The sequence below is a fragment of the Schistocerca gregaria genome, chromosome X (assembly GCF_023897955.1).
Source record: "Schistocerca gregaria isolate iqSchGreg1 chromosome X, iqSchGreg1.2, whole genome shotgun sequence".
NCBI lineage: Eukaryota > Metazoa > Arthropoda > Insecta > Orthoptera > Acrididae > Schistocerca > Schistocerca gregaria.
In genome coordinates this window covers 716092445-716108112 of record NC_064931.1, presented here as the reverse complement: position 1 = coordinate 716108112, position 15668 = coordinate 716092445, and positions in this window count along the sequence as shown.

Below are 15668 nucleotides of genomic sequence, written 5' to 3'. Positions count from 1 at the left end.
TAGAGATGGATTTGGGAGCAATAAATACGTCGCCTAACTCTTCTACGAATTGTGAACTTTTCCATGATGTACATTGTCTCTCTTGTAGCGTCTGCCGTTCGGCCGGTCGGAGTAGCTGAGCGGTTCTACGCGCTACAGTCTGGAACCGCGCGTCGTCTACGGTCGCAGGTTCGAATCCTGCCTCGGGCATGGATCTGGTGACGTCCTTAGGTTAGTTAGGTCTAAGTAGTTCTAAGTTCTAGGGAACTGATAACCTCAGACGTTAGGACCCATAGTGCTCAGACCAATTTGCACCATTTTTTTCTACCGTTCGAGTTTGATAAGCATTTTGCGCGACACTTCCACGTTTACTCAAGGAACCTGCGACAAAACATGCCACTGTTCTGTGGATTTCTTAGTGTTCTCTATTAATCCTATCCGGTAAGGGTTTGCCTGCATACAAACGTGCAGCCCCAGGAAGCAGCGGAACGAGTGTTTCCCAAGGTACCTTTGTTGTAGCTCAATTGCATTTGCTTAGAACTCTTCCATAAGTACTGGTATTCCATCTGCTTTTTCTCCGACAAGTTTTATGTGGTCATTGCTTTTTATGTAGTCCCAGGTATATTACGGTTATAGCTGTTTCCAGTAATTTATATTCAAAAATTTATCCTGCGATTGGTCTCACTGCCTATTCGTGAACAATATGCTACATTTATTAATGTGGTCGTTCATCTACATCTACATTTATACTCCGCAAGCCACCCAACGGTGTGTGGCGGAGGGCACTTTACGTGCCACTGTCATTACCTCCCCTTCCTGTTTCAGTCGCGTATGGTTCGCGGGAAGAACGACTGCCGGAAAGCCTTCGTGCGCGCTCGAATCTCTCTAATTTTACATTCGTGATCTCCTCGGGAGGCATAAGTAGGAGGCAGCAATATATTCGATACCTCATCCAGAAACGCACCATCTCGAAACCTGAACAGCAAGCTACACGGAGATGCAGAGCGCCTCTCTTGCAGAGTCTGCCACTTGAGTTTGCTAAACATCTCCGTAACGATATCACGCTTACCAAATAACCCTGTGACGAAACGCACCGCTCTTCTTTAGATCTTCTCTATATCCTCTGTCAAACCGACCTGGTGCGGATCCCACACTGATGAGCAACACTCAAGTATAGGTCGAACGAGTGTTTTGTAAGCCACCTCCTTTGTTGATGGTTTACATTTTCTAAGGACTCTCCCAGTGAATCTCACCCTCGCACCCACCTTACAAACAATTAATTTTATATGATCATTCCACTTCAAATCGTTCCGTACGCATACTCCCAGATATTTTACAGAAGTAACTGCTACCAGTGTTTGTTCCGCTATCATATAAAGGATCCTTATTTCTATGTATTCGCAATACATTACATTTGTCTATGTTAAGGGTCTGTTGCCACTCCCTGCACCAAGTGCCTATCCGCTGCCAATTTTCCTACATTTCGCTGCAATTTTCTAATGCTGCAACTTCTCTGTATACTACAGCATCAGCCGCGAAAAGCCGAATGGAACATCCGACACTATCTACTAGGTAACTTACATATATAGTGAAAAGCAATGGTCCCATAACACTCCTCTGTGGCACGCCAGAGGTTACTTTAACGTCTGTAGACGTCTCTCCATTGAGAACTATATGCTGCGTTCTGTTTGCTAAAACCTCTTCAATTCAGCCACACAGCTGGTCTGATATTCCGTAGGCTCTTACTTTGTTTATCAGGCGACAGTGCGGAACTGTACCGAACGCCTTCCGGAAGTCAAGGAAACTGGCATCTTCCTGGTAGCCTGTATGTAATATTTTCTGTGTCTCATGAACATACAAAGCAAGTTGGGTGTCACACGCTGTTTCCGGAATCCATGTTGATTTCTACAAAGTAGATTCAGGGTTTCCAGAAATGACATGATACGCGAGCAAAAAACATGTTCTAAAATTCTACAACAGATGGAAGTCAGAGATATAGGTCTATAGTTTTGCACATCTGCTCGACGACCCTTCTTGAAGACTGGGACTACCTGTGCTCTTTTCCAATCATTTGGAATCTTCCGTTCCTCTGGAGACTTGCGGTACACGGCTGTTAGAAGGGGGCCAAGTTATTTCGCGTACTCTGTGTAGAATCGAATTGGTATCCCGTCAGATCCAGTGGACTTTCCTCTGTTGAGTGATTTTAGTTGCTTTTCTATTCCTTGGACATTTCGATGTCAGCCATATTTTCGCTCGTGTGAGGATTTAGAGAAGGAACTGCAGTGTGGTCTTCCTCTGTGAAACAGCTTTGGAAAAAGGTGTTTAGTATTCCAGCTTTACGTGTGTCATCCTCTGTTTCAATCCCATTATCATCCCAGAGTGTCTGGAAATGCTGTTTCGATCCACTTACTGATTTAACGTAAGACCAGAACTTCCTAGGATTTTCTGTCAAGTCGATACATGGAATTTTACTTTCGAATTCACTGAACGCTTCACGCATAGCCCTCCTTACGCTAACTTTGACGTCGTTTAGCTTCTGTTTGTCTGAGAGGTTTTGGCTGCGTTTAAACTTGAGTTGAAGCACTCTTTGCTTTCGCAGTAGTTTTCTAACTTTGTTGATGAACTACGGTGGTTTTTTTTCCCGTCCCTCGCAGTTTTACTCCGCACGTACCTGCCTAAAACGCATTTTACGATTGCCTTGAACTTTTTCCATAAACACTCAACATTGTCAGTGTCAGAACAGAAATTTTCGTTTTGATCTGTTAGGTAGTCTGAAATCTGCCTCCTACTACTTCTGCTAAACAGATAAACCTTCCTCTCTTTTATTACATTCCTATTTATTTCTATATTCAGGGATGCTGCAACGCCCTTATGATCACTGATTCCCTGTTATGCGCTTACAGAGTAGAAAAGTTCGGATCTGTTTGTTATCAGTAAAGTCCAAGATGTTATCTCCACAACTCGGTTCTCTGTTTAATTGCTCGAGGTAATTTTCGGATAGTGCACTCAGTATAATGTCACTCGATGCTCTGTCCCTACCACCCGTCCTTAGCGTCTGAGTGTCCCAGTCTATATCTGGTAAATTGAAATCTCTACCTAAGACCATAACATGATGAGGAAATTTATGTGAAATGTATTCCAGACTTTCTCTCAGTTGTTCCGCCACTAATGCTGCTGAGTCGGGAGGTCGGTAAAAGGAGCCAATTATTAACCTAGCTCGGTTGTTGAGTGTAACCTCCACACATAATAATTCACAGGAACTATCCACTTCTATTTCACAACGAGATAAACTACTGCTAACAGCGACAAACACGCCACCTCCGATTGCATGGAATGTATTCTTTCTAAACACTGTCTGTGCCTTTGTAAAAATTTCGGCAGAATTTATCTCTGGCTTCAGCCAGCTTCCCGTACCTATTACGATTTCAGCTTCGGTGCTTTCTATCAGCGCTCGAAGTTCCGGTACAACGCACCTTCGACATATTACAATTACAATGCCGATTGCTGCTTGGTCCTCGCATGTCCTGACTTTGCCACGCACCCTTTGAGGCTGTTGCCCTTTCTGTACTTGCCCGAGGCCATCTAACCTAACAAACCGCCCAGTCCAAGCCACACAACCCCTGCTACTGGTGTAGCCGCCTGTTGTGTGTAGTGGACTCCTGTCCTATCCAGCGGAACCCGAAACCTACCACCCAATGGTGCAAGTCGAGGAATCTCCAGCCCACACGGTCGCAGAACCCTCTCAGTCTCTGATTCAGACCCTCCACTCAGCTCTGTACCATAGATCCGCAGTCAGTCCTGTCGACGATGCTGCAGATGGTGAGCTCCGCTTTTATCCCGCTAGTGAGACTGGCAGTCTTCACCAAATCAGATAGCAGCCTGGAGCCAGAGAGGATTTCCTCCAATCCATAGCGACACACATCATTGGTGCCGACATGAGCGACCACTTGCAGGTGGGTGAACCCTGTAGCCTTCATGGCATCCGGAAGGACCCATTCCACATCTCGAATGACTCCCCCCGGTATGCACACGGAGTGCACATTGGTTTTCTTCCCATCCCTTATTGCCATATCCCTAAGGGGCCCCATTACGCGCCTGCCGTGGGAGCTCACAACTACCAGTAAGCCCAGACCGCAAGTGTCTAACTTATGTACGTCTTCATCCATTTAGCTACAACTTTAGGCGTTGTGACTTTCCTATAAACTAAGCACTCGTCAGCAAATACCAACAAGTAATTAGACGGTACCTACCACATCATTTATATAAGCAACTAAGCCTACGGTTACAAACCAAAAGTGCCCAAAAGCTTTAGTTTCCATTTCAAAGACACATCCATGTACCTAGCGGATTCAGGACCCTGTTGTGCTATTATCGCGGCACTTAGTCTCAGAAAGTGCCTTCACAATAAATTACTCTACGCTGAAGGAGGCCTTTCTTTCTTTTCTTCCTGAATGAGGCATATTTGTTTCCAGTTTTCTTGGTTGAATTGATCCCCTTTCGCGCTTTCCCCCAGTCGACATTACACGAGGGTTGCGCAGGAGATAATGCACTTCACTTTTTTCTCAGCCGAAAAGAATGCTACGAATGTGAACGGTTACGTGTGTAGTCTCCTGAGTGAGTGCGCCAGGTTCCGTTACTTTCGACAGATATCGTAGCTGCATGACAGTTTGTAAATGGCGTCTGTATGTGATGTACATTACAGGCAACGTGCCGTTATTGAATTTCTCACTGCAGAGAAATAAACTGTAGGGAATATTCACAAACTTGTGCAAAGTCTATGGAGCATCTCCTATCGACAGAAGTATAATTAATGGCTGGTCATGGAGGATGAGGTCGTCAGAAGGTGGTTCGACGGAGCTACACGATTTGCAACGGTCGGGGAGGACATCCAAGGCTGTCATACCTGACATGTTGCAGCGAGCTTCTACTTGTTTGCACCATTAAAGGATGCCATTCGTGGAAGATATTTTGAGGACGGTGAGAAAGTGATTTACAAAGTGAAACGCAGGCTCCGCCACCGGACAAGGATTGGTACCGACAGGGCATACACGCCCTTGTTTCACTCTGGAGGAAGGCCATAGAACGAGATGCAGAGTAAGTGAAAAAAAGAGTGTGTAGATACAACACTATTCTTTCGTGTGTGTAATTATCATTATGTTCAATAAATAATTGTTGAAGAAAAAAATGCCGTGCATTACTTTCTGGAAAACCCTAGTAGCTAGTTGCAGATATGACTGATGCCATTCCAGCGCACGAAATTTCCGCCGAACTGTGATGGCCCGTACAGTATAGACAGAAATATGATGATCCATAAACGGCCTGATTGCAGACTGTTGCTACAGTGTGGGATATACGAGGGTTGGAAGTTAAATAGTGGCAAATATTTATTCACAACCGATTCCCAACAGTTACATGTTTGCACCTGTTACTCTCCTTCAAAGTAATCACCAGCGTTGTGTAGAACCCGTTGCCAGCAATGTGGAAGGCGTAGTACACGGTTAGCAGAGCCTGTTCTGTTGATAGTGCGAGTGGAGCGGTCTAAAGTTATAGTGATTCACGTATACGATTGTGATTTTGTTATCCTAACGCACTACGTTCCTTCAAGGCAGGCTCTCAAAACACAGTATTACTGTTCGTTTTTAGAGCATCACCTACGACCAGCTTTGCGAAAGAAACGGTGACACTCTCTGCGGAACCCAACCATCATTTTGTACGGCAATGCGTGGGCGCATACAACACAAGCTCTGTTCGTTCGATGGGACTGGGAAGTACTGTACCATACACCATACTCCCCGGAATTAAGTCTTGGTGATGAAGTAGCCACTTCGTGGCATTCGCTTCGAAACTGTTCCAGTGATTCGACAGGCCGTAACCGCTCCATTCGCACCATCAACAGAACAGGCTGTGCTAAAGGTATACTACGCCTTCCACATCGCTGGCAGTAGGTTCTACACAACGCTGTTGACTACTTTGAAGGGCAATAACAGGTGCAAACATGTAACTATCTTGTATCGGTTGTGAATAAATAGTTGTCAATATTTATGTTCCAACCCTCGTATGCTAATGTTCAGAATGTTTTCATAAGCATTAGAATTTGTATTTACTTCAGATAAACGTGTAACTACAGTTCAAAAATCACCCTTGCGTAATTCAAGGGACTAAGTGACGTTGCGCATTGTAAGAGACTTTATCCCGTTTTCGGAAGTACAAGAGTTCTGATCGCTATTGGTGTACAAAGTTTAGGTTTTCCGTGATTGCCTTAAATCACCTAAAGCGAATGGGGTCTTGGTTGCTTTGTAAAAGGCATATATGATTTTCTTTGCCACCCTTAATCCGAGGCTGTATTCCGTCTCTGTGATCTCGTCCTCAACGGTATATTAAATTTCAGCCTTCCTTTTTTTAAAGTAAAGTTTCCTAAAACCCCACTCGCCATCTGTTCACCATATCCGCGTCATCTACACAATACTCCGCAAGCCGGCGGAGTGTACTTCTGTTACCACTAACTGATTCCCCCTGCCCTATTCCACTTGCGAATGGTGCGTGGGAAGACTGACCCTCGGTAAACCTGCTCAAATTTCTCGAATGTTTTCATTCCGTGAAATGTATATAGGAGGAAGTCATATGTTGTCCGATTCTTCCCGGAAAATACTAACTCGAAATTTCAGTAGCCAATTTCTCTTTAGTGCTCAACGCCTCCCTTGTAGCCTCTGCCACATGAGTTTGTTGAGCATATCTGACCCTCGGTAAACCTGCTCAAATTTCTCGAATGTTTTCATTCCGTGAAATGTATATAGGAGGAAGTCATATGCTGTCCGATTCTTCCCGGAAAATACTAACTCGAAATTTCAGTAGCCAATTTCTCTTTAGTGCTCAACGCCTCCCTTGTAGCCTCTGCCACATGAGCTTGTTGAGCATATCTGTAACGCTCTCGCCCCGGCCAAACAATATCGTAACGCACCATGCCGCTCTTCGCTGGATCTCCTCTACCTCGTCTATCAGTTCTAAGTAGGAAGGATCGCTGACTGATGAACACTACTCAAGAATCGTTCGGGCAAATGCCTTGTAAGCCACTTCTTTCGTGGATGAGTTACTTTTCTTAAAAAATGCATGAATGAGTGGCTGGACTTGAAAAAATGTGTGATAGAAGTCTATAAGACCGCTACTTCAAAACATATAAAAGAACTGTTTACTAAGAATGTTATCAGATTGTTACACGGTTGATGACAAATAATGAATAATAAAGTATTTGTTACGATATTGTAACCTTCATTTCCGTACATGAAATACAATATCATAAATTATCTTTTACAATTTCTGAGACTTAATAAGAAGCCATGTGATGAGCATGAAACATCTCTTGTATTTGAAGTCTTTATTTCTGGAGGAATTTTCTTTTTTTTCTGTTGCTGCAATAACTCTCCATATAACTGGAATACTTGTGTGAAATTTATCATTTGTAATACTTTTAGAGGTTCCGCCAGTGCCTCTCTTCGTATCTTTGCTGTAGAAGTAATACTGATTTGTTTTGTCTGAATACTGTGCAAAAATGCATTCATTTCCTGAGGCATGATATTTTGATAATTTGTTCCTGATGTCAACAATGCGCCTACCTTCTGAACTAGTAAAACGCATGATCTCCTGGAACATTTTTGTGCCTCATTAAATAGTCCCATGCGTTCTTATAGTAATAGTTTCACGACCTGTTAGTGGTTAAGGTGGAATTTTCGTGATATTAATATTCCATTTCTGCTGCATGGTAGCGATGTTTTACTGCACTGAGTACTATCGCAACCAACAAAAATATTATCGGTAGGCCATCTTTACTAAGAAAGCTAGAAGATGCGGATTCATTATCCTGAGGACCATCGGTGTCGGATTCACTGTCATTTTCCTGATCAAAAAGAGCTCAATTCTAAAGGCCTTCAAGGACTTTTCATTCAAAATTCTGATTACTTGTTCCAACTTCATTTGATTTTCTTTTGCTTGTGACATATGTTATGGGAAAATAATAAGAGTATTTTGCATAATTACTCTGTGGATTAAGTAAACATATGGTCATCTAAAGCAATTTTGGCGTAAATAAATATACTTACCCTCCAAAACAATACTCAATTGCAATTTTAGCACCTGCGTCGTTTCAACAAAGAGTGGGGATGTGCCCAAATGTCAAACTTAAGTAATCTTGGCAAGGTCATGTGCCATTCACACTAAGAAAAATAAACTATCCCATGGACGGCGCGTTCGCTAAGGGGTCTAAAATACCCCTGCCAAGATACTGACGTGTCGGATTAATATGACTTCCACCAGATAACGTTTTTCCTACAGAAAGTCAACTGTATTTCCAAGTGTTGCACAGAACGTAAAATAAACAAATTTTTAGGATAGTTTATTAATAAAAGGTTACCCCTGTTATTCATCTAATGTGTAACATTCTTCCTATGAATCTCACTGTGGCATCTGATTTTCTAGTATTTCTATTATGATGTTATTCAGTTTAAGGTCACTCTGCATAGTTACTCCTTGAAGTTTATGGGAGGTCCTGCTTCCAGCAGTTTCTCATAGACAGTGTAGTTGTCCAGAGATTTTCTTTTCCCATTCATGCGCAATATGCTACATTTATTTACGTTCATGGTCAACTGCCAGTGACTGCTTCATTCATCAATCTTCTGCAGATCATTCTGCAAATCGATACTGTCCTCCGGCGTCGCTACTTAGTTATAGACACCCGCATCATCTGAGAACAGTCTTTAAGAGCATCCATCGATTTTGACTAGATCATTTATATACCTTTTAAACAGTAACGGTTCTCTCACACTCCTTTGAGGTACCCCGGAAATTACCTTCTTCATCTGTCGATTTTATTCAGTGGAAAAAGACATGTTGAAATGTGTCGGCAAGGAAGTCTTCAGTACAGTCGGAAATCTTGTCTCATATTCAGTAAGCTCATATATTTTTCATTATGTGGTATCAAAAGCCATTCTGAAGTCAAAGAACACGGCATCAACCTGAGTGTCCTTGTTTACAGCGCTATGTATTTGTTGTAGGAACAGTTCAAAAATGGTTCAAATGGTTGAGCACGGTGGGACTTAACATCTGAGGTCAACAGTCCCCTAGAACTTAGAAGTACTTAAACCTAACTAACCTAAGGACATCACACACATCCATGCCCGAGGCAGGATTCGAACCTGCTAGCGTAGCAGCAGCGCGGTTCCGGAGTGAAGCGTCTAGAACCGCTCGGTCACAACGGCCGACTAGGAACAGCACAAGCTGAGTTTGGCATGACCTCTTTTTGCGGAATCCATGTTGATTTTTATAGAGGAGGTTTTAGTTCTCCAAAAACATCATAACTCTTGAGCATTAAACACGTTCCATAAGTTTCCAACAGTTTAACGTTAATGATGTAGGCCTATAATTATGTGCTTTTGTCCTTTTCCCACTCGTTAGGAACCCTTCGTTGCTTCAGCAAACTAAGTTAAACTGCTACCAGAATGGGATCAAGTTCTTTTGCACAATCGTTGTAGACTCTTATAGACATTTTATTTGGTCCCGATGACTTTCCACTACTAAGCGATTGTAGGTGCTATTCTATTCCACAGTCAGTCATCTCAATATCTGCCATTTCGGTGTTCGACCGATGATTAGAAGCAGCAGTCCTGTTACGACCTTCCGCCGTAATAAAATTTCCGAAGATCGAATTCAGTACTTCGGCCTTCTGTCTATTATCTTGCGTTTCGGTGACAGTATGAGCACTGAATGACTGAACAGATCATTTCGAGTCGCTTACTGATTTTATGTAAAATCAAAACCTCTTAGGATTTTGAGTCGGATCGGTTGACAAAATTTTGCTTTCATAGTCACTGAATGCTTCTCTCGTTGTCATCCTTACGCTCATTTTCATTTCGCTCAACTTTTGTTAGTCAACTAGGCTCTGACTTCGTCTGGATCAATGATAAATCCCTCTTTGTTTACATAGCACTTTACTATCTAGGTAACTAAACCATGGTGAACTTTCCCCATCCCTTAAGATATTAGTCGGAACACACATGTATAAGATATGTCGAATAGTGATTTTAAGTGTCTTTTCATTTATGCTCTACATCTTCGTCCTCAGCACTGAATATTTCATGCTAACTACTCAGATAATCTACAATTTGTATCCTCTCACTCTACCTAGAAGCAAATATTTTTCAATCTGACTTAACATCATTTGGGAAAAGGCCTTGCCACATTGGATACACCAGTTCCCGTCAGATTACCGAAGTTAAGCGCTGTCGGTCGTGCCTGGCACTAGGATGGGTGACCATTCGGGCCGCCATGCGCTGTTGCCACTTTTCGGGGTGCACTCAGCCTCATGATGCCAATTGAGGAGCTACTCGACCGAACAGTAGCGGCTCCGGTCACAGAAAACCATCTTAACGACCGGGAGAGCGGTGTGTTGACCACACGCAACTCCTATCCGCGTCCTCAGCTGAGGATGACACGGCTGTCGGATGGTCCCGATGGGCCACTTGTGGCCTGAAGACGGAGTGCTTAACATCCCTGGCAGTTCCCGTACTCGTACTTACCAATGCAGCCTTGTGTTCGCTGATACCTTCCTCTAAGTTAACTGATTCTATAGGTTCAGACCATATGATCCTAGGAAGTCTAAGACGTTACCACTGGCAGCCACTCACTCTCGAGCAGAGATGGACCGGTCAGATGTTGCGTAGCGGAAGACGCAGCGGCGAACAGATCACTAGTAGATTCCAACACTACCAAAGGCTTCACGGGTCTCATCACTGGTGTCATAGCTTTAAGCAGTAGCCAAGAGCCAGTCGACTGTGGCAAACACCACTTCCAGCTGTTTATGAGCAACAGCCAATTCCCCTTGTGTCCGCTTACAACTTGCAAAACCCTATATCCATATTTTACTGTGTAAAAAATTGAATAGAATCTTTAAAATACGAACAGAGCAGTCAGGAATAACTGAAAGAGTAAAAACACATACCCACGGAAAAGAAATTTAACTAATTGTTGCGCTACTGCTGTTGGAATGCACGCAAAATGTCAATGAGGAGAATAAACCAGCACTACAATTTGTTCTGCAGAATTCTCAGTATAACCTAACCTCCATGGCCACACGTAGACAGCACATAGGCAGACAACGAACTGAGACTGCCAACTAACTGCTCTAGGAATATCTAAATGATCGACTGTGGCGCTGCAAGCGGTGTAAATATATACTACTAAAACTACCATACTCACAAAATATAAACAAGAAGAAACAGTGGCTCTGATGTCTCTTAGGCGGTGTGATACTAACAATCACTGCAAGAAAATGAAATGCGCAAACTGGTACATAAATATTAACTGTACATCTGTACCGTCTCTCTCCATAGCGAGGAGGTATGAGGGAGTCGTAGATTCTGGAAAATGAATTTAGCCTGCCATCATGAGCCGGAATGTCTTTGACTCACAGCAGACATTTGAACTGCCTGCAACGATCCAATGGTGAGATATCCCTCCACTCTGAAATGGTGGCTCGACTGCGCCTAACGGGCATTACAGAGAGCGATGATGCGATGTAGTAGAGAACAATCCCTTTGGTATCACCACACGACAGAGTATCACGTTGTATTGCTACGAGAACCCATGGAAGGCCCCCGTCTCCTGATCGTCAGGCGGAGATTCGTCGTATCAAGGCCAAAATCATTTCTCGCGTCGTCGTCTCGAAGGTGTCGTGATACGAGTGCGGTGTCAAGATCAGGTTGGCGGTAAACCTCCGTCTATGCACCATATTCTTCGCGAAGGGAAAAATCGACGACGAACTCCCTATTCTTGACAGGACAGATGGTCGTCGTTTGACTGCAAAGGCAGACATTGTGAATGTATTCGTTGACCAGTACCGGAAGTTTTAATGTGAGGAATATTACGATGGTGCAGCTTTTGCTGAAGTGTCACTTTCAATACCAGGTACTCTCGACGTCTCGGCAGCACAATCTCTTGTTGTTGTTGTTGTCTTAAGTCCTGAGGCTGGTTTGATGCAGCTCTCCATGCTACTCTGTCCTGTGCAAGCTTCTTCATCTCCCAGTACTTACTGCAATCTATATCCTTCTGAATCTGAATCTGCTTAATGTATTCATCTCTTGGTCTCCCTCTACGATCCTCTAAGATTTTTACCCTCTACGCTGCCCTCCAATGCTAAATTTGTGATCCCTTGATGCCTCAGAACATGTCCTACCAACCGGTCCCTTCTTCTTGTCAAGTTGTGCCACAAACTCCTCTTCTCGGCAATTCTATTCAATACCTCCTCATTAGTTATGTGGTCTACCCATCTAATCTTCAGCATTCTTCTGTAGCACCACATTTCGAAAGCTTCTATTTTCTTCTTGTCAAAACTATTCATCGTATATGTTTCACTTCCATACATGGCTACACTCCATACAAATACTTTCAGAGACGTCTTCCTGACACTTAAATCTATAATCGATGTTAACAAATTTCTCTTCTTCAGAAACGCTTTCCTTGCCATTGCCAGTCTACATTTTATATCCTCTCTACTTCGAGGCTATTTTGCTCCCTAAATAGCAAAACTCCTTTACTACTTTAAGTGTCTCATTTCCTAATCTAATTCCCTCAGCATCACCCGACTTAATTCGACTACATTCCATTATCCTCGTTTTGCTTTTGTTGATGTTCATCTTATATCCTCCTTTCAAGACAGTGTCCATTCCGAGCAACTGCTCTTCCAAGTCCTTTGCTGTCTCTGATGGAATTACAATGTCATCGGCGAACCTCAACGTTTTTATTTCTTCCCCATGGACTTTAATACCTACTCGGAATTTTTCTTTTGTTTCCTTTACTGCTTGCTCAATATACAGATTAAATAACATCGGGGAGACGCTACAACCCTGTCTTACTCCCTTCCCAACCACTGCTTCCCTTTCATGTCCTTCGACTTTTATAACTGCCATCTGGTTTCGGTACAAATTGTAAATAGCCTTTCGCTCCCTGTATTTTACCCCTGCCCCCTTTAGAATTTTAAAGAGAGTATTCCAGTCAACATTGTCAAAAGCTTTCTCTAAGTCTACAAATGCTAGAAACGTAGGTTTGCCTTTCCTTAATCTGTTTTCTAAGATAAGTCGTAGGGTCATTATTGCCTCACGTGTTCCAATATTTCTGCGGAATCCAAACTGATCTTCACCGAGGTCGGCTTCTACCAGTTTTTCCATTCGTCTTTAAGGAATTCGTGTTAGTATTTTGCATCTGTGACTTATTAAACTGATAGTTCGGTCGTTTTCACATCTGCTTTCTTTGGGATTGGAATTATTATATTCTTCTTGAAGTCTGAGGGTATTCCGCCTGTTTCATACATCTTGCTCACCAGATGGTAGAGTTTTGTTAGGACTGGCTCTCCCAAGACCATCAGTAGTTCTAATGGAATGTTGTCTACTCCCGGGGCTTTGTTTCGACTCAGGTCTTTCAGTGCTCTATCAAACTCTTCGCGCAGTATCGTATCTCCCATGTCATCTTCATCTACGTCCTCTTCCATTTCCATAATATTGTCCTCAAGAACAACGCCCCTTGTATAGACCCTCTATGTAGTCCATCCACCTTTCTGCTTTCCATTCTTTGCTTAGAACTGGGTTTCCATCAACGCCCTTGATATTCGTATAAGTGGCTCTCTTTTCTCCAAAGGCCTCTTTAATTTTCCTGTAGGCAGTATCTATCTTACCCCTAGTGAGATAAGCCTCTACATCCTTACATTTGTCCTCTAGCCATCCCTGCTTAGCCATGTTGCACTTACTGTCGATCTCATTTTTGAGACATTTGTATTTCTTTTTGCCTGCTTCATTTACAGCGTTATTATATTGTCTCCTTTCATCAATTAAATTCAATATCTCTTCTGTTACCCAAGGATTTCTACTAGCCCTCGTCTTTTTACCTACTTGATCCTCTGCTGCCTTCACTACTTCATCCCTCAGAGCTACCCATTCCTTTTCTACTGTTTTTCTTTCCCCCATTCCTGTCAATTGTTGCCTTATGCTCTCCCTGAAACTCTGTACAACCTCTGGTTTAGTCAGTTTATCCAGGTCCCATCTCCTTAAATTCCCACCTTTTTGCAGTTTCTCTTATGATGTCAATTATCTTTGCAGACGTCGAGGAAGCTATAGGAAACCGTGCAAACAACAACACCCCTGGTTCCAACGGTATCCCCTTGGAGTTCTACTAGGCCTTTCAATATCTAATGGTTCTTAGATGGATGCCCATGTATGAGGAATTGATGACACCTACTGTCCCACCACCTCCCTCATTTGTTGAAGGCCAGATTATCCCTATCCCCAAATCAACAATGGGACGAGGTATTGAGCAGTACTGCCTACTGACCTTTCTCAACAGCAACTTTAAGGTCTTCATAACGCTTCTGGCAGCGCGCCTTAAGAGCATCTTGCCCTAACTACTTCCCCCTCCATGGGGGAGCTAATAATATGTAGACGACGCTCAGTGACTATCACGATGTGATAGCCCTCATAGCAGCTTGTTGCCTTCAAGATGCCCTGATCACAGTGAACTTTGACCACGCTTTTGACAGGGTGGACATAGCTTCCTTTTGGTGTTGATGGCCCACATAGCTTTCCCCCCGGCCTTTATCAGTGTCGCTCTGTGACGTCTTCAAGGCACATCTTCCAAAGTGCTGCTAATGGACAAGTGGTAGGTCCCTGTGGATTTCGCGATTGGTCTAACTGGGATGCCCGCATCGAGGAATAATAGTGGTAGGAGAGGGGGGGAGGGCGACACTCCCCTTTGCTGATCATGTGGCTGGCCTTGTCAGGCCATGAGGTGAAGTTGGCTCTGGAATGGATCGCACGATATCGTATGTCGGTGGGTAATTGTATGTACACGGAAAAGTCTTGGCGATGAACATCGGTAGAGGCCCCCAGAAAGGCAGAATAGCAACCCTAAAATCGATGGAGACGCTTAAATGCCTGGCCATTACATTTAGCCGCAATTTCCGCCGTACGGCAACGGTTGATTATAGAAGGCTTCTACAGTAAGTCTTAATGGGCGTCAGGAGGCACTTGTTACTAGCATTGTCAATGATCCACCTTCATCAACATCCACATGGCATCCAGAATACGTCACCTGGTTCATATTTCCTCGATGACGGCCGTAATGGCATAGCGACTATTGGCTGCATTCGGTTATTTCGTCACCACTGGAAATTTCCTGAAGGTATGGTACAACACTCTCTCCCTCCCCACACGAGACGGTGTGCTCGGACTTACCAGCGTCCGTACGAGAGCTGCGGCGCTATATGTCAGCACAGTGGTTGAGTTACAGTCACATCGCTGCAGACCTGTCACTGATTTGATTGAAGCACTGAAACCTGAATATAGCCTTAAACCCGTTGCTGCTCCACACACCGCGCCATCTATCTCATTTATCAAGACCTCTTTCCTTGAATATAGCAATATAGCTATGTGTATACTGACCCCTCACCCCCAGCATCGAAGCGCCAAAGGAGGAGGAAACACATCCTCTAATCTAATGATGAGAAAGCACTCATGAAACGTGATTTAAATTTTCCGTTCAACGGCTGTATGATTCACGATGTGGCGCGACATGCACAGTGCTATCTTGGTACTGTGGTGACAGCCTCCTGGTACAGTGTTGTTAATGAGAAACACGAGACGCGGATTTGACTCACA